This window comes from Lissotriton vulgaris, unplaced genomic scaffold (assembly GCF_964263255.1).
Source record: "Lissotriton vulgaris unplaced genomic scaffold, aLisVul1.2 SCAFFOLD_415, whole genome shotgun sequence".
Lineage (NCBI taxonomy): Eukaryota > Metazoa > Chordata > Amphibia > Caudata > Salamandridae > Lissotriton > Lissotriton vulgaris.
Window position 1 is genome coordinate 844,761 of NW_028248207.1, and position 20,486 is coordinate 865,246.

Genomic DNA, 20,486 nt, shown 5'->3' on the forward strand with positions numbered 1-20,486 from the left:
TAGGTTTCGCCTGGCGTCCGCTGAGTCCGATTTGAGGCAAAATCTTTTGAGAAGCAGTATGTGGCTTTGTCCCGCCTCTCTCTTCCATTGGCTAGCTCCATAAATGGAGGCTAGCTATTGGAAGAGAGATATGTCCGTCATTGTCCGAGGCGATTCGTGGGCGTTCCGGCGATTTTTCCCCTCTCCGCCCCTTTTAAAACGTCATGCGGCGGTGGGCGGATGTTTTTTTTTGGGGTGGACGGCATGTTCTGTTCAGTTTATCGTGGCTTTTGCAGGAGTGGGCTGCGCGATTTCTGTTGCTGGGATGTGTGCCTCGATTTGCGAGCAGGTAAGCAGCATATTGTAACTTTGTACGTCTTTCCGTTTTTGTCGTCTCTGTGTATTGTTGTGGCTTCTCTCCGTCTTGTCGTTTCCGTGTATGGCCGCTCACAGAATTGGTGGAAACTCGTGGCTGTCGTCTTTGTTTGCTGTCTTTGCGTGGCTCGTCCCCCTCGCTGCTTGTGTGCGTGAGCTCCTCACCCTCCCCCCACCCCCCTCGTTGCTGGTTTGTTGTGGTTTACAAATGAACCAGCGATAGGCCCCATCTCAGTGGCCCTTAGTCGTTCATATCCCATGTTGTTGTTTCTGCCCTAGACTACGCATAATAGGGAAGGGGGGACATGTTGATTCACAGTCCTGGATTGTGGCAGAACACGGGACAGTGTGGTCATGCACAGTACTGGAGTTTGCGTCTGGGGCCATGCTTGATGTCCTACAACGAATTTGGTGTGTGTGGGGGGCCGAATGTTCATGCACAATCCTGCATTGTGGTAAAAGGTAGCACACTTGGGTCTTGCACTTGCCTGGAACTCGACGATGCATGGGGCAAAGTGCTGATGTGCAGTCCTGGATAGGCAAAGTGTTGATGTGCAGTCCTGGATAGCGCGAGACCATAGGACAGCACGTTATACTTTTTTTACCCAGTCATGAGCTGTTTCAGAGCATAGGGAAGCATGCTTGCGCGCCAAACGTATGGCAGTGTGTTGCACAAGCATTGCTGGTCTGTGAATGTGCACCGCAGGCATGCTGCAGAACCAGTGGTGTAACGCAAAAACCCCACCACCCACACAAAGAATGTGGTGCAGTGTCTCCGAAACTCCTGTGCCTTATATATATGATAATTTGTGGGCAGAACGGGGGCCAACAGTTGCATGGGCGATCCCCTGCACTCCACTGCCTACAGGGGCCTTTGTTACGCCCCTGCATAGACCAGTGACCCTGTCTGGTGACGAGGTTAGGAATCAGTTGCTGGGTGCCAGCCAGGCATTGCCTTACTTGTGAGACAAGAAGCTGCATTCCCATCCCTGGGAAGCGAGGGGGGCCCTGCATGATCTGTGCTTGGGTTTATATTTGTGAGGCGACAAGAAGAGACATCTGCCTCCAGTGTGTGGGGCTCGCAGTGTGTGGGGAGGGGCTCGCAGTGTGTGGGGGGGGCTCTGTGTGGGTGTGCGGGGGGCTCTGTGTGTGTGTGTGGGGGGGGCTCTGTGTGGGTGTGGGGGGGGGGGCTCTGTGTGGGTGTGGGGGGGGGGCTCTGTGTGGGTGTGGGGGGGGTTCTGTGTGGGTGTGGGGGGGGCTCTGTGTGGGTGTGGGGGGGCTCTGTGTGGGTGTGTGTGGGGGGGCTCTGTGTGGGGGGGGCTCTGTGGGTGTGTGGGTGTGGCATTTGCGAGAGATTAAGCTATTGGCATTGTAAATGACAATGCCATTTATTTATCTGTTTTCAAAATCAACACATAAATAAAAATGTTGTCATTTACAATGCCAATAGCTCTAACTTTTGCAAAGGCGAAACCATTGCATTGTAAATGCTTGTTTCCAAAGTATCCACATGGTACCCAAGAACTTGGCTACAGAAATGACATACATTAAGTTACAGTCCGTTCTCAAAACGCGATGAGCAGCGGAGCTGTGCACTCCTAAGAGCCTACAGATGGGTGCTAGCTGAGTTCTACAGGCACATGCGTAAGTTGGGCAAACAAAGAGGACATGTGAAAGACTCTACTGGAGAATTACAGGCAGGGAAAACAACAGTACCCCGGCTAGTCATTTTGAGGAAAACACGCTCAGTGCGAGAGTGCCTACTGAACGGGAAGTATAGCTAACTATCCATAGCGACTGTTACCTGGTTCCAAAATGACTCGTACCCACAGAGACTTGAAGACTAGAGAGTCACTGAACAGCTCAGAGGAGGAGGCCTTCCTAAAGTAAGTGGGAGCTTGTTCCACACTATAGGAGCGAAGTAAGAGAAGGCTCGACTTCAGGTCCTGCTTTTGTCAATTGTCTATGTTCAGCTTGATTTATAATCAATTAAGGGAAAGGATCACTAGTCCTGCGCGAACCAAGGTCTGCAGGTAGGTATCTGGGTGTCTCCCAATAAAAAGACCCTTATACACGTATTTTTTTGATTACTCGTAGCGGTATATGATGTGTCCCCGCTTCTTTTAACACGTGAGTGCGTAATCCTTGGGTCAGTTCTTTTGTGTGCAACCTCTGCCAGGAGGCTTTACCTTTGGTTAAGGCAGTAGTGATCGTGGAAAAGTGGGAAAGTGAGTGGGGAGGTGGTGATATATTAAAAATTGCCCGGACAGCCAGTAAGTGGACTTTAATGAGTCTGGATTCGGACAATTGTAAAATGAGTTCGTGCAGCTATGGAATTGGTTATGGATTCTAGCGCACTCAGATAGTTTGGTAAAAAGCGGTCAACATGTTTCAGCCTTGGTTGATAATTGGTCAGTAGGCTTTCTTCAGGACCAGTAAGTGGTAAAGTGAATAGAAGTGAAAGAATAGGTAAAATTATAACCTGATTCTTCGGGGGGTAGAAGGTCGCATTGTACCTGTAAAGAAAGAAAAATGTGCACACGACAACAAATAGGGGTAAGGGATGGGGGGGGGGGGGGGCAGAAGACACACAATTATGTACTATCTCAAAATCACTTGATTTTGAAAAGAAACTAAAAAATGGCAATACTTTGCGCAGAATCACGTTCATTTCAGGCGTCAACTCTCCCATTATCATGCTACAGTGAAGGAAAGTGATTTTGCTATACTGTAGTGCAGTGCCCTTAGTTTTAGTTGTCTTAGTGTCATAGTGGCCTCCACAGTGCTCATACATTGTGTAATGACATGCTTGGTTTCGGAAGAGCAGGTGATCGTGATGTGTTCACTTGTGTGGGGTCATTATGTTGGATAAATACAGCAGTGTTTTTACATTGGTCTTGGTGATATGCTCACCGTTTAGAAAGACCGCAATGACGTGTTTGTCATGTGACAGTGATCTGTTTGGTATGGGGCGTTCGTAGATTGCATTTCTCTTTTAATCCCTTTAGACCGTGCCTAATTAACGGCTGACTTCTTTACCCCCTACAGCATTACCTCCCTCTGTACGCCCCTTCCCTGATGAAGCAAAAATCATCAACCCGTAGAGGTAGGCTTTAATACGAATCCATAAGCTACTACGTGACTTTGCACCCAACTCTTCTAACTAATGAGAGTTCGATAACAATACGAAAATCAAGGGAGCACTTTACATCGGGCTCAATTCCCGCTAAGCATGCTCTCATAGGCACGGTCTAAAGGGATTACCATCGAAATACAGGGACCTCGCCCCAATGACCCCCCTGCTGATAAACACCCTAGGCGTAGATGGACAGCGTTCTCCCAGGCCAAATTCAATCTGGCACTCACTGAGAAAGGTCATCCTGGGGGCGATGGGGTAGATGAAATTAATTCCAACCTTGACCAACGCATTTTGGAAGCCCTGAATTAGGTGGCACCTTTGGGTATGGCGAAAATAGGGGGCCGAGTGCAAAGATCGGCACCTTGGTACAATGAGGATCTGCGAACGGCCAAAGCAGCATGTAAACGTGCCGAAAGGCAATGGAGGATAGCCTATTCCATGCAGGCCAAAACAGTTTACATAGACTGCAGACGTGCCTATCACACGCTGATTAGGAAGGCCAAATCATTGTACTACTGCAATAAGATAGAGGAAGCAAAGCAGTCCACCAAGGAGCTTTTCTCTATTTATAAATCTATTGCTATAGGAAAACCCGCCGCGGTGCCTAAGAAACTCTGCACCACGGAGGGCTGCAACCGAATTGCTGAGTTCTTTGCAACCAAGGTCACCAACATTTACAACTCCTTCCCCCAGAGGACAGACAGTGGCCCTGCCCCCTCGGAATCCCCCAGAATGAAAGGGGAACATCGGCTAACCACTTTTGTTACTCCTTCCACTACGGAACTCCTCCGTATCTGTGGATCCATAAAATCCGGTTCCCCCAGAGATCCGACCACTCCTAGTCGGCTAAAGGACAGCTTGCCAGTACTAGAGCCCTATGTGCGTCAGCTACTGGACATCTCCTTTGAGTCTCAGGTGGTCCCGAAGGCCTGGAAACAGGCAGTGGTACTTCCTCTGCAAAAGAAGACCAACGTTAGCTTCGAAAAACTGGACAACCTCCGTCCTATTTCCCTCCTTCCCTATATGGCGAAGGTGGCGGAAAAAATAGCCAACATACAGCTTATGCAGTTCGTGGAGACGGCTTCGCTACTCCACGACTCGCAATTTGGCTTCCGCCCCCGTCACTCGACGGAGTCTGCTCTTCTCGTGGCGGTGGAAGCACTCGGACAGGGAGTAGACGAGGGCCAAACGATGGCATTGATCCTACTAGATTTAAGCGCAGCATTCGACACTGTAGCACATTCCACCTTGCTACAATGTCTGAATGGAGGAGGGGTGACAGGAGCTGCGCTTGGCTGGATCGAGTCCTTCCTTTCTGATAGGTGCTTTCAAGTCAGATTGGGTGATTGCTACTCCAGGGAGATTGAGTTGGGCCAGGGCGTACCTCAGGGTTCGTCCCTGAGCCCAACTCTATTTAACATCTACGTCTCCCCCCTGGCGGCTATCGTGGAGGGGTATGGTCTCCGCCTGGTGTCCTACGCCGATGACACGCAGTTGGTCATCTCCCTATCGCGCGCGCCCGGACTTACAGCGGACATCTTCAGGAACTGCATGAAAGACCTTGCTGCCTGGATGTCCGCAAACTGTTTAAAGTTGAACGGGAGCAAGACCGAGGTGCTCGTGGTGGGGGGTGCACCGTCTGCGTGGTCGTCGGCGTGGTGGCCACCCTGTCTGGGGGAAGTTCCTGCTCCCTGCCGCGAGGCCAGGAACCTTGGCGTGTGGCTGGATAAGGACCTCACCTATGGCCCACAGGTCGGTCGGGTGGCAGGGATATGCTTCAGTGTTCTGAGAGCCCTTAGGAAAGTATTAGATCTGCTTCCCATTTCTGCTCGTAAGACGCTGGTGCATGCCCTGGTCACCTTCCGACTTGATTATGGGAACCTGCTCTATTTGGGGACCACAGGCAGGGTTATGGGCCGCCTGCAGGTTCTTCAAAATGCGGCAGCGCGGCTGGTTCTCAGACTCCCTAGGAGGTCATCCGCCAAACCAGCTTTACGGGCCCTCCATTGGCTCCCCATTGAGAGGAGAGTGGAGTTTAAGGCCCTTGCCACTTGTCATCGTATCCTGAACGGCAAAGCACCTCTTCCGCTCCAGAGCCTAGTATACCATTATGAGCCTGCACGCAGTCTTCGATCCTCGCAGAGCGGGCTGTTAAAAGTCCCAAGAATATTCAAAGCCCGTATGGGAGGTAGATCCTTCAGATACCTTGCTCCCAAGCGCTGGAATAATCTTCCGCTGGAACTTCGGCTTGAACCTTCCGAAGTCCAGTTCAGGAAAAAACTTAAAACGCACCTTTTCAGCAGATAGCTTGTGTGGGAGGAGGGGGGACAGCCACTTCACTTGTCATAGCGCGGGAACACGCCAGTGGCGTAACCAGGCGCTTAATAAATGTCCATTAATAATAATAATTAAAAGAGAAATGCAAATTACGAACGCCCCATGCCAAACAGATCACTGTCACATGACAAACACGTCATTGCGGTCTTTCTAAAAGGTGAGCATATCACCAAGACCAATGTAAAAACACTGCTGTATTTATCCAACATAATGACCCCACACAAGTGAACACATCACAATCACCTGCTCTTCCGATACCAAGCATGTCATTACACAATGTATGAGCATTGTGGAGGCCACTATGACACTAAGACAACTAAAACTAAGGTCACTGCACTACAGTATAGCAAAATCACTTTCCTTCGCTGTAGCATGAGAATGGGAGAGTTGACGCCTGAAATGAACGTGATTCTGCGCAAAGTATTGCCATTTTTAGGTTTTGACTAGCGATGCATGCGTACGAAGTACGCATGCGCTAGGAAAAAATCTTATGCTCTGTGTGTGGAGTCGGGTAACAGCCCCCTCCTCCCATTGGCTAGCTCCATAAATGGAGGCTAGCCATTGGAAGTTGGCTCTGTCCGTCAATGCCGGACCAGATTCGGGGGCGTTCCCGAGAATTTTTGGCTTTTGGCGACGTCATGCTACGTCAGCCAAAAGCCCTCAGGAACGCCCCCGAATCTGTTCCGGCATTGACTGCACCCGGAAGAAGTCCAGGTGAGTGCTTGCTTTTATTTTTTGGCCGTTTCGCCACCCACTCTCCCGCTCTCCGTGTCTCCGGCCCCGTTCCCACCCCCTCCCGCCCTCCGTGTCTCCGGCCCCGTTCCCGCCCCCCTCCCGCTCTCCGTGTCTCCGGCCCCGTTCCCGCCCCCTCCCGCTGCCTCTCACGCTCAGTGCTTTATTTGTTACTTTAACAAATATGTCTAAAAACTGGGTCAGTTTACACGCACCGTCCCCTCAAACCTCTCTGCAAACGATACCTCTACTTCCCGCATTCGCGGCATGTTAGGGCCGTGAGGCTGCGCGGGTGGAGCAGAGAGCAGAGCCCCACCTCGGCTGCTTTCAGTTTCGTTTTTTAATAAAAGAAAATAAAACACGAGAGACACGCCGAGTTAAAAGACTGCGAACGGACAGAGGATATTCAGTGCTCGCCGGGCTTTATATGATATTCACACTTGGCGCCAGAAGAGAAGCAGCCAACGAGCAGGAGACCCAGACTACTTCAGTCAATTGGACTCCTACGAACGAACAAAAGGAAGCAGGTCCTCCCGTAGTGATTGGCTGACATGGGTGCACCAGCTGGCCGCTTGGAAGACAGCTGCAAGAAATCGTTCGTGACCAATCAAACGCTCCGCAAAAAATATGAGCCTGCCTGACTGTCAGGACCTAAGAAATCGCGCGCAAATTCTTGTTACACAAGCGGCAGCTTTATTTGAAAAAAATCCCGCTCCGTTGGCCATAGTATGAAATACAATCTTCACGAGACAGAAAAGTCTCTGCAAAAATACTGCATGCACAGACAAAGTTTGGAAAGGCGTCAACTCGGCCGTGCAGTCTGTGGCATTTTGCTCGTACGATTACAAAGTCAGAGAAGACCTACAAATGGTGGGTCGTAAATGCATGGCATAGGCTGGTGCAGGTTACAAGGAACACGGCCATCCGCGCTGGGATTGGCCTAGCCGACCGAGCCTCCGCCGCGTCATCGGGAGGAGGAGTGGAGAGCAGGAAGCAAGAGATCTGCCGGAACGAAGTCCAGGTGAGTGCTTTGTTTACCCTCCGTGCTGGGGCTAGGGGAGGCTCCCTCCCGCTACCCGAGTGTCCGTTCCCGCCCCCGCCCCCGCATCCCCCCCCCCCCTCTCCGTGTGTAATGCAGCAAAATCTTTTCTGTATGTGTTGCTTGGTTATTGAGTTCATATATTGATGCAAATGTGGGTTGTGGTTGACTTGAAGGAAAACATTTTTGAGGGCATGATTTGGACTGTCATGTATGTTAGTGGCTTGTGGGATCATAGACTCTGTTGCCTTCGCTGCTGGAGTGAGTTGATCTGCAATTAGATTCGATTGCAGGCTGTCCGCTTCTTATTGCTCGCATTTCGATCTCTTTGATCCTCAGCTTCGACCTGGTCCTGTATCCATCTGTCCTCCCTGCTTCTTTCCATGATCTCTAGTCTGGGTCTTGGATAATTTTCAGGGTTCCCCAGAGCTGTTCATTCAGCTTCTGACTCAGACTGTGCTTCGCATCAGAAGTCAAAAGCATCGGACATTAATAAAAAAAACTCCTTGTGATTCCAAAGTCTCAACTGTCTGTTGCAGTTGGATTTTGCAGGATATGGATCTACTGTACAGGGGGCCGTAAGAGAATGATGCAAAGCTTTGGTCTTTGTGGGGAAAGTGGCAGAGCATTCTGTGTGAGATAGCTGCTGTGACCAGAATATCCTTTTCAGAACTTTGTAACTGATATTTACTGTGTTTGTGTAGTTCTTTGGGTGTTCTCCCATGAGAAAAAGAATGCATTGTATAAAAATAATTTGTACGAATGTGTGCATCAAAGTCCTTAAGTCATTAGTGTCTGTGCCGATGAGCTGCACTGTTACGAACATAATTGAGGCATTCTTAGTGCAGGGTGTTTTTTCCATAGCTGGCAGAGACTGCACGAGCTGTGGTGGGGAGTGTGTTAGCACGTATAGATTGCTTCTGATACTGAGCAGATTAAAGGTGATACTATTAGTTGATCTTTCAGGGCATCTGTGCCTTTTGATGCTTGTCGATCCCTTTGTATGCTCATCATAAGCTCGTTATTTGGCAACTTCCAAGTTTTAACCTGTTCTGCCCCGGAAAAAATCAGTTAAGACCCACCCCTTAAGGCAGAGGATGTCGGGGGCTGTGCTGTCTCTGCCAGCTTCATCATGGGAGCAAAAGCCAGGGGGTGGGGCAGAGGTGAGGTCTAGGAGCCGGGTGTCTGTGAAGCGATGAAGTGTGAGGTTTCGGCTGCGGTGTCTTATGCCCGACATGACGGACACCTTTCGACACAACTTTAACAGTGTGCTGGGACTGGAGCATTAGATAATCCAGTCGGGCTGGCATGCACTCTGCAGGAGAATAAGTAATGCTGACGTGCCTGGGGCACTGAGACACGGAGACACCAACGTTTTCCCTTAAATTATTACTTTGATTCTTCTTTATCATGACCCCTGATAGGGGGGACACAAGGTTCGTGCTTCAGAAGGCATAGCGATTCTTCTCTACCCTGCAATATGTTTTAACACAGCAATATCTTGCCTATGGCTCTGATTTAGTTTTAAACACAGAGTAATTAAATAACAAGATGCAAATAAATCCGCTGATCTTTTGTAATGTCTTAGAAAAGCATAATTGGTGGTCCTTTTTGTAGTTATTTTAAGCTATATTTGTCTGCATCTTTACATATGATTGGTCCTCTGTTACTCAGCAATGTCTGAGACGTACCACTGTACATTGGGAACCTCTTTTTAGTGTATTGTTTCTTTACTATGGGAGGACCAAACATGTAGTCATGAGGTCCCATATATCAATTGTGGGCATGCCCGCAAAGGGATGCTGAATGTTTAGGTTTGTCTTTTTAACTTATGTTGGGCCATAGATTTCATTTAGTGGTATGTCGTGCAGTGTCATCTGTATGCTGGCTGACCTATATCTCTTCCTCATTAAAGCCTAGCTCTACTGGCCTTTCTTGTGTTTGTGGGAGGCAGTTGGTTCATACCTGCCCACTGCATTAGATGAGGGTCATGCATGTGTACTCACCACCCTGATTGCTTAGTGGTTTTCAACACTGAAAAGCTCATAATACTGTTGGGCTGACTGCAACTGACTGTTGTGTCAGAGGAACAGTAATTTAGGGTTTAGTTAATTTCTGCCTAACAAGTATCGCCAGATAAATCTGTCCAGTTGCCTCCCAACTCGCAACAAAATCACCTGTGCAGTCTTTCAAGGGTCAGCACTGCCAGTAACCCTCTTGATCGCTGCATAGTGCTCCTAGCAAAGATCTTCACAGGTTCTGGTCTGTATGTTTACAGATTTTTTTTTTAAAACATATTTTATTGGAGTTTCAAAAATCACATTTAATATACATTTGGTTGCAATGTTGAATACATTCTTAAATATTTCAAAGCTACTTCATATTTATTCGATTTTCATAAATAATCTTACATATCCCCATCCCTCCCATGGATCGTCATGACATAATTCCCTGCTTCCTCCCTCTCCCTCCTCATGTTCCTCTTTGATACCACTATTTTAGTGCTTGGTTATATATTACTGACATGGCGTGTTTTTGCTAGGCAGTGAATTTGTTGCCCTATCACGTGTTTTGGAATTGCTACCCTTTGTATTGTGCTGTAAGGGAAGGCCTTCATGAGCATCAGGAGGGAGCTGCAAAAATCACTTGTTCAGCCGTGCAACTCTTGTGAATATCTTGGTTGTGTACTTCTAGAATGGTCTAGTCTGGGTGAGGAAGACTGTCACTAAATACTAGTTTGTGTAGTTTTCTTAATATGTGCCTTATGTAAGTGTTTTATGCGTTCCAATTGCTAGCCTGAGTAACAAGTTGAATGGAAGGCTTTTTTTATGCTGAAGGAATAGGCTTATGGAGAAGAGTATATTTATGTGTTTATTTTATTCAAATGTGTTGCCTAGACACTTTATCCAGTTCCTTGATGTCAAAGAAATTCTCAATTCCTACATTCTTTTTGATTTTATTGTACTACTGACATTATTTACATGGTCTGCTATTGCTACCCTGAGTAATGCATAGTAGAGGGCCACAATGGGGATGGCTGGTAACCTGCTATAGAGATAACCATGTTTACATCAGCATAGCCCTTATTTATATGCTTTATCCATTAAATTGTTGACTGGATACTCTTCATATAAATTGCTCAAACTGCCTGTAATATATTAATGATGCTGTCAGTATAGATTTTGGGGCAAGTGGTGCCAAGATTTGAACATGCACTGCTGTATTTCATTTTACTCGCTACCTACGGTTGGCAGTCAGAAGTGTGATTGTTGCTAGTATTTTCACGACTTTTGGACAGAGCACGTAATGTTTAGTAAGAAAGTGCCTTGTAGGTGCGGAGTCTTTGGGAATAACTTCGTTTCGGTATTTCCTTTTTTATGTTCATTTTTGTTACACATCCATGTTTATACATGTTTATACATTGTGCCCAGAGCTCAGTTCATATGAATCCCACAAGTAAAGGTGGTGTTGGTCAAGGAGGGCGCAGGGGGTCATACTGTGTCCAGCCTTGCATTTTTTAATCCTTGTACTTCTTTTACTGTTGGTCGTGAACTTGTTATAAGTATGATGCTTGTGATATTTTTTGTTGTGATCATGGCTTCTCTTAAGCAGGCAACGCATTATAGGCATTGAGTCAATACAATAATACACTTCCAATGTATGTTTTTTTTGCTACACTGCCCAATCAATACCTTTCTGTCCACTTTATACTTCATGCACTAATTCACCAGTGTAGTGCTTACGCTTACAGGAAACACAATAATGATGTTTGGGACAGAGAGAACAGCAGTATCTTGATAAACGTCCTTAATCTTTTTGTATGCGTAATCTGTATTTGCCTGTCCGGGTGCTGCCAATATTTGATTCTAGGCTTTGCTGTCTTGTGTAATGAAGGCAATGGAAGGAGGTTGGTAAAGTTTGTTAGACAGTATTTGTTAGTATTTTTCCTATGCGTATTGTCCTAGTCTTCATATCCCTTCATGTCTGGATATATTTTTGTGACCATATTCGAAAATAGCAAGGGCCCCCTGGTGAATGCAATTCCTACGGCAGGGTATTACACAATGAAGAGTAACTTCCCTTCATGTCTGGATATATTTTTGTAACCTCCAGTAGTCGAAAATGGTCCTTTAAGGAAACGGGACATGGTGGAAATCACTTACTGCTTTTGTGCTCTCCCAGGCACCTGATGCCAAATCTAACACATAGATAAAAATGTTGTCATTTACAATGCCAATAGCTCTAACTTTTGCAAAGGCGAAACCGTTGCATTGTAAAGTGTTAGGGGGCTCGCAGTGTGTGTGGGGGGGGCTTGCAGTGTGTGGGGGGGGCTCGCAGTGTGTGGGGGGGGCTGCAGTGTGTGGGGGGGCTCGCAGTGTGTGGGGGGGGCTCGCAGTGTGTGGGGGGGGCTCGCAGTGTGTGGGGGGCTCGCAGTGTGTAGGGAGGCTCTGTGGGTGTGTGGGGGGGGCTTTGTGTGGCTGTGTGTGTGGGGGGCTCAGTATGGGTGGGTGTGTGGGGAGGCCTCTGAGTGTGTTGGGGGGCTCTCTGTGGGTGTTTGTGTGTGTCATTTGCGAGAGAAAGCTAGTGGCATTGTAAATGACAATGCCATTTGTTTATGTTAAAAAAACATAAATAAAAATATTGTCAAGAGCAATGCCAAAAGCTCAAACTTTAACACCTTGGCTGCTATGGGTTTTCCCGCTGGGTGCTGCAATTTAATAAATCCCACTTTACATGACAAAGCCAGCTCGTCATAAGCACAGGGCAGGTAAAGCCCATGACGAGCTGGCTTTGTCATCAGCACTGAAGGGGTTAACAAAGGCAAAACCATTGCATTGTAAATGCTTGTTTAGTTTCTTTTCAAAATCGAGTGATTTTGAGATTGTACAATTGTACATAATCATGTGTCTTCCCCCCCGCCCCCCCATCCCTTTCCCCTATTTGTTGTCGTGTGCACATTTTTCTTTCTTTACAGGTACAATGCGACCTTCTACCACCCGAAGAATCAGGTTATAATTTTACCTATTCTTTCACTTCTATTCACTTTACCACTTACTGGTCCTGAAGAAAGCCTACTGACCAATTATCAACCAAGGCTGAAACGTGTCGACCGCTTTTTACCAAACTATCTGAGTGCGCTAGAATCCATAACCAATTCCATAGCTGCACGAACTAATTTTACAATTGTCCGAATCCAGACTCATTAAAGTCCACTTACTGGCTGTCCGGCCAATTTTTAATATATCACCACCTCCCCACTCACTTTCCCACTTTTCCATGATCATTACTGCCTTAGCCAAAGGTAAAGCCTCCTGGCAGAGGGTGTACACAAAAGAACTGACCCAAGGATTACGCACTCACGTGTTAAAAGAAGCGGGGACACATCATATACCGCTACGAGTAATAAAAAAAAACACGTGTATGAGGGTCTTTTTATTGGGAGACACCCAGATACCTACCTGCAGACCTTGGTTCGCGCAGGAATAGTGATCCTTTCCCTTAATTGATTATAAATAACTGAATGGAGACTGAAAGGATCCGATCTCTCTCTCTCCTTCCTCCAATTGATTATACATATGTTCAGCTTGAGACAGTTGGATTTCATCCAGGCGGTAAACATGTTCCTTACTTTGGAAAATATGCCAGAGAAGGACAGTATAAGTTGTGTCCTGTCAGCATAGGAGAGGATATTGATGCCGGGGATGCGGATGGCATCGGCTAGTGTTGTCACACACATGTTGGAACTGGTGGGGCTCAGTGAGGAGCCTTGAGGTACTCTTGCAGATGAGTTGCCGGGTTTCAAAGGCGTAGGGCAGCAGGTTGACAGAGTTCTTCCGATTAAGAATGTGAAGATACATTAGAGTGAAGGTCCCTGAATGCGGGCCCGAGCAGTAGTCTGATGAGGAAGGGAGACCGCGTCAAGCGGTGCTAAGAGATCCAGTAGGATGAGAGTCGTAGTATCTGCTAGGTCTACAATCATATTGATGTATGTTGCTGTAATGAGCTGTATCTGTACTGTGGTCAAGTGAGTCCAGACTCTGATGTTGAGGAGCTAGTGGTTGATGAGGTGTTCGGGGAGGCATTAAAACCTGGCTCTTCCGTAGGATGTAGTGTAGGACAGGCATCCGATTGGTAAACTTGTGCAATTAGGATAGTACCTGTAACCTCAGCGCCCGGATACTCGTGGGGTGATGGTGCGCTTTATAAGTCTGTATTACATTACATTAGTTATGGCTTTCTAGAGGACTTTGGCTGGGTGGAGTTAGTGGCGGATTGGTCGGCAGTTAGCATGTCTGCGGAGGGCTTCTTCAGTAGGGTGTTGGCAGCCAGTGCTTCAAGGCTTCCGGGAATTTGGATGTGTTGATGGAGATGTTGAGGATGCATGTGAGGGATTTGCTGATGGGGATGAGTCCTTTATTGAAGACTTAGTAGGAACACATATCTGATGGGGCCCAGTTGAGAATGGGCTCCATGATTGTGGTAGTTTCATCTGAGGGGCTGGTGTTCCATGTGGTCATGGTGCGGTCTTGGCTACAAGGATGATGGGGTCAGATTGAGAGTTGAAGTTATCATACATGGCTGTGATTTTATTACTAAAAAAGTCTGAGAGATTGCTGCATGGTTCTTGAGATGGGGTGATGTTGCTGACAGTGGCTGCGAGTGTGATGATGTCCTTCATTATGGAGATTATTTCTTTGCTGCAGTTGGAGCTGATGTTAATGCAGTTTGCTGGGGCCTTCCACCTGGTGTTCCAGATTTTTTGGTGATAGCATCTCAAGGTGGATTTGATGGTGTCTCTGTCCTTGGCTTCTTGTCTTAATCTCCACCTGCTTTCTACTTGCGTGCAGAGCCGCTTGGTCATCCCGGAGTTCTTCTGTGTATGAGATGACTTGCATGTGCATTCTTGCTGTTTGCTTTGTTTGCGAGGGACTACAGTGTCGTTGTTCAGATGGTAATTCAGTCATTTAAATACTTGATATCTGTTGGTAAGTTGCCTGAATGTTCTTAGTGGTTCTTAGAGAGGGTGAAGGCCCAATCCTGCTCTGCTGAATTCTTCTAGCAGCAGTTAGCCAGGCTTGTAGCGGTTTAAATTCTGTGATGGGACATGTCGATATAGAAGTAGACGAGGTCAGGCTCATTACAGGTGATGGTTGTTGCTTGATGAGGTAAACATTTGGTCCAAAATGTGTCTGGTAGCACAGGTGGGAGGTCACATACATGCTGGGTGAGTCCCAGGGTCAAAGGTTTTTGAGGAGGGGAGAAGAGTTTGGGGCGGCGAGGCAAAAGTTGACGTCTCCCAGTAGGATGAAGGCACTGGAGTAGAGGATTATTGGAGCAATGTAGTCCGTGATGCTGCTGGTGAAGGTGGTGCTTGCTCCTGGGGATCGGAAAACCTGGGTGCCGCATAGGGTGGAGTTGGAGATAATTTGCAGTTTGAAGGTGAGGTGCTCGGTGTAAATGGGTTTGATGTCTATGAAATCAGTTCTGCGGATTGTTTCTTTAAAGATGATGGGAAGTCCTTCACTGGGCCTGAGTTGGGGGTCTTGTCTGAGGGTCTTATATCAGGGAGGAGTGGCCATGGCGATGTTTGGTGCTGATGCTAGGGTCAGCCATGTTTCCGTGAGGAAGAGGAGAAAGTCCGGGACTAAGGTCAGCAGGTCTCGCATCTCTGTTTCGGCATGTCAATGTGGATCTACAAATGGTACTGATATCTGAGTAATACTCTTGAATACAGGACTTTGATCAAGATTCAAATAACTTCTATTATTACAACAAAGTACAAAGCAGTGTACATCTAATAGCTTTTCAAGAAGGATCTCAAGACCTGGCTCTTCAAATGAACCTTAGAGCCCATCAGGACTTGCAGCCCCCCCACCCCTCCCCAAGCACCTTGAGATCCTCACAGGTGAGTAGCAGCGCGTAACAGACACTGATTGATTGATTGATTGGTTTCACACAACACAGTCCAGATATATTCGCCTTGATACTACCAACCAAAAGAATAAGATCACGTTTATAATACCCGCAACCTTTAGTCGCAGGCTCTTTCATATTCACAGCCAGTATGTGTTTGTAGGCCAATTAGTGGCAGGACTGGAAACTTCCTCTATAGCTGTGAAACCTCCAGGTATTTGCAAAATGGCGTGCTTTGTTAAATGCGGTCCCGCCCATTCCTGTAGGGGGGTGTACCTGCTACTTTGCCAACTCCCATCAATTTAAACAAGCGTTGGAAATGCAATAGGTCTCGCATTATTAAAGTTTGAGCAGTTGGCATTGAAAATGGCAATGTTGTTAGTGCTAGTTATGGAATTGCAATTATACTGAAATACAATCACATGTAATGCGTAAGTGTATAAAAAAGTTAAATGATAGCTTGTTGAAGAAGTAGTTAATAAATATTGATGTATGTATTTTGCATCTTTTTTTGAAAATCTTAGTTATGCAATGGGTATGTACGTAAAATATGTGTTTGTGACTTTGATTTACAGTTTGCGAAAAAGAAAACACATTTTGCAAGTAAAAGATGGTTATTGATATTGAAAATGCAAACTTTGTTTAATGACAGTTGTAGGTAAGAGCACACATCACTAAATTTGACTCTATAGGAAATATTGCAAACTTTGAATAAGCATACAGTTGTAGGTAAAGGGCCACATTACTAAAACTGACCTTATAGGAAATACAGGAAACTTTATTCATTTGTTTTTAAAACCAGCAATCGATGCATAAACACGCACTTTGAACGTAAAGTTCTTGCTTACGATGAGCAAGGCTGGCAGTAAAAGAGACTGCCAGCCTTGCTTCTCATAAGCATGGACTAGAAGTACAAAGCTTGTTTACGCACCTATACAAATGAATAAAAGACATTATCATTTACAATGCCAATAGCTTAAACTTTAATAATGCAAGACCCATTGCATTGCAGGGTGAGGTGCACCCCCAGGTTCAACTAACAACCATTGACAAAGCCAATGGTCCTGTCTTGTAGGTATGATGTCACTCGTATATCTGGATGCAATGACAGAAACATCAAAATACAAGTCGGGCGGCACACAGATTTTTAGCTTAAGTGTTTTAAATCAAGCCTTAATTACAGTCACCACGCCCCATTAAGAGTCCCCTAGTTTTTTCATCCCACTTAAAACCCTGACTATAGAGCTTAGAGCGCAGTGTGCGCGCTTGGCGCCATTTCTGCTCCACTGCTCTGCCAGAGTATAAGTGATGAGCGCTTTGTGCCGCGTGCACTACATACAGCCCTACAGTACAGTAGCACAATGACACACACACACAGGGCTGTAGCCCGCGGGATGAGGTGCACCCCCAGGTTCAACTAACAACCATTGACCGAGCCAATTGTCCTGCCTTGTTGTAGGTATGATGTCACTTGTATCGTATCTCTGGATGCAATGACAGAAACATCAAAATACAAGTCAGGCGGCACAGCGTGCTAAACACAGATTTTTAACTTGTGCGTGTTAAATCACACCCTTAATTACATTGGCCACGCCCATTTACGAGACCCCCTAGTTGTTTTATCCCACTTAAAGCTCCACTGGTCTTTCAGAGTATAAGTGATGAGTGATTTGTGCCGCGTGCACTACATTCAGCGCTAGAGTACAGTAGCACAATGACACACACACAGGGCTGCAGCCCGCAGGATGAGGTGCACCCCCAGGTTCAACTAACAACCATTGACAAAGCCAATGGTCCTGCCTTGTTGCAGGCATGATGTCACTTGATTCATATCTCTGGATGCAATGACAGAAAGATCAAAATACAAGTCGGGTGGCACAGCGTGCCAAACACAGATTTGTAGCTTATGTGTTTTAACCTTGGTTCTCAGAGGAGTTGAAGCTTCGGGCCAACTGCAAGGCACTTGAAAGGAGATGGAGGCGTATCGCGGAAAGTGGCCTATAAGGAAGCCCTTAGAGGTTACCATAAGCAGTGCAAAAGTGCGAGAGCTGCCTATACCACAAATACGGTAACGCAAGCGCAAAATTGTCCTCGAGTTCTGTTTTCCGTTGTCAGGAAATTAACAGGAGCTGATACTACTCCAATTCCCCCTTCCTTGGATGTGGCTCAATGTCAGTTGCTGGCGGAGTTTTTTTATTTCAAAGGTTGAGTGCATCTATGATTCCCTGAGTTCTACGGCAGAGAAATCCCAGACTGGATTTTCGTTGTTGCCTGAAATTTCCGTCACCTCAGTGAAGCTCACGGAATGGCAACTGTTTGATGATGCCGCCTTCCTTTCATGCTTGAATAGTGTAAAATCAGGCTCTCCCCGCGATCCTTTACCTGCCAAAATCCTGAAGATGTTAGATCCCAACTTATATCAGGTATTTACAAAATTGTTAAATGCCTCTTTAAAGGAATCTCATGTCCCCCAGGCATGGAAACATGCAATGGTGGTGCCCCTTCTAAAAAAGGCTGGTGCGGTTGTTTCTAATCCTTCTAACTTCAGGCCCATATCCCTGTTGCCCATCTTTTCGAAAATCCTGGAAAGGCACGTCAACACTCAACTGAACCATCTAGTGGAGAGTTCTGTTTTTTTACACTCATCCCAGTCCGGCTTCCGAGCTCACTACTCCACAGAGACAGCACTTCTCGGAGTTACGGAGAGTCTACGACACGGTATCGATCAAGGTGAAACATCTGCACTCATCCTGCTGGATTTGAGTGCCGCGTTCGATACCATGTCCCATTCCATCCTTTTGAGATCTCTCCGTTCCCTGGGAGTGGCAGGCTCGGCTTTAGCCTGGATTGCCTCCTTTCTTAGTGGGCGTACCTTCCAGGTTTTCTCAGCCAAAGCTACATCTACAACCTGCTCATTGGCTTATGGTGTTCCCCAGGGGTCTATACTCAGCCCCTTACTGTTTAATATCTACGTAAGACCCCTGGCCACCATTGTGGAGGAAGCGGGGCTGACGCTATTCTCCTATGCCGATGACACCCAAATTGTCTTCTCTCTGTCAGGCAGAGATGAGGACAGCCCCTCTGCTCTAAAGCTCGGCCTGGTACGCGTGGCCGAGTGGATGCAGGCAAACTGTCTGAAATTAAACGGGGAGAAGACAGAGGTGGTGATATTGGGCAAGAATAAAAATCTATGGGGCCCCCAACATTGGCCTAGTGATATGGAACCACTTCCACAACCAGCCACAGTGGTTCGCAACCTTGGTTTCCTTGTTGACGACAAGTTACCTATAAGGCAGCAGGCTACTAAGGTTGCTGCGATCTGCTTTTCCACCTTAAGATGGCTCCAGAAAATTTTTTGGATGGTGCCCCTATCCACCCAGAGAACTGTTGTCCAGGCGTTGGTTGTTTTCCGCCTGGACTACGGTAATGTTCTCTATTTGGGAGCTGATGTTGCAACCATTAAGATTCTTCAGGTAGTCCACAATGCGGCTGCCCGCCTGCTTCGGAAGGTCCCATGGGGAATTTCAGCATCCTCTGCTCTGCGTGACTTACACTGGCTTAAAATCTCAAGCCGGATTACATTTAAAGCCTTATGTTATCTGTTCAAGATCAGGCAGGGCACAGCCCCTAAATACCTACAGAACTTAGTTCAACCATATAGGACTCATCGAACCCTTAGATCTTCTGGGAATGGAGACTTCATTATCCCAAGATTCAAACTCGCTAGAATGGGTGGGCGGTCTTTCGCTCATCTAGGTCCTAAGCTCTGGAACGCTTTACCAGTTGCTTTAAAATTGGAGAATAACTTGCTGCGGTTCCAGAAGGGACTTAAGACCTAGCTTTTTGAGTGATCTGCCCGTTGCTCTGGTCTGCTTGATATTACCTGATATTTCTTTCTTCTTGAGTCTATCCCTAGCGCCGGGAAACCCACTGCGGGTAGCTGTTGCACGTTACATGTTAAATAAATAAATAAATAAATAAATAAATCACACCCTTAATTACAGTGGCCACGCCCCTTTACGAGCCCCCCCTAGTTTTTTCATCCCACTTAAAGCTCCACTGCTCTTCCCGAGTATAAGTGATGAGTGCTTTGTGCCGCATGCACTAAATACAGCGCTACAGTACAGTAGCACAATGACACATCCAGGCTGCATTCCGCGGGATGAGGTGCGCCCCCAGGTTCAACTAACAACCATTGACAAAGCCAATGGTCCTTCCTTGTTGTAGGTATGATGCCACTTGTATTGTATCTCTGGATGTAATGACAGAAAGATCAAAATACAAGTCGGGCGGCACAGCGTGCTAAACACAGATTTGTAGCTTAAGTGTTTTAAATCACACCCTTAATTACAGTGGCCACGCCCCTTTATGAGCCCCCCTAGTTTTTTTCATCCCACTTAAAGCTCCACTGCTCTTCCCGAATACAAGTGATGAGCGCTTTGCACTACATACAGCGCTACAGTACAGTAGCACAATGACACACACACAGGGCTGCAGCCCGCGGGATGAGGTGCACAGTTGTGTGCTCGTCCTCTCAAACCTAGATTCCATATCGACCGCCCGAGATGGGGTGCACTTCACGAGGAGCCGGAGAATCCCCAGCGCCCCACTCCACAGACGGGCGGGGGACGCAGCCGCTGCCCTGTAGAGAGGAGGCACTGCTTCCTACCCACGCTGCTTTCAAGGTAGGGCTTCCTGGCACGTGAGATCACGAAGAGTGCCTTTACTTAGTTAGTGAAAGGAGGCGCCTACTTCCCAGGACAGATTAATGTTCGCAGAGAGAGGCTGAAGCGTGGAAGCACTTTCAGCTTCTTGCAGCACGGATGCCTATACCCAAGCAGCCAGAGCCCTAGGTTCATTGGGGAGGGTGTGTCGTCCGCAGGCCGTAAAAACACTCCTACCAGCACTCCCCTCTCTGCTCCGGTTAGCCCAGATGTACAGAGGAAGGTCGGGTCTCTATGTGCTTGTCGG

At 47.1% G+C, this 20,486-nt stretch overlaps 1 protein-coding gene across 1 annotated transcript in view; it reads right to left on the reverse strand.

The window, feature by feature from the left end:
• Window positions 1–20,486, reverse strand: part of BAG4 (BAG cochaperone 4) — a 99,611-nt gene that overhangs the window by 14,630 nt on the left and 64,495 nt on the right. The window lies entirely within an intron of this gene.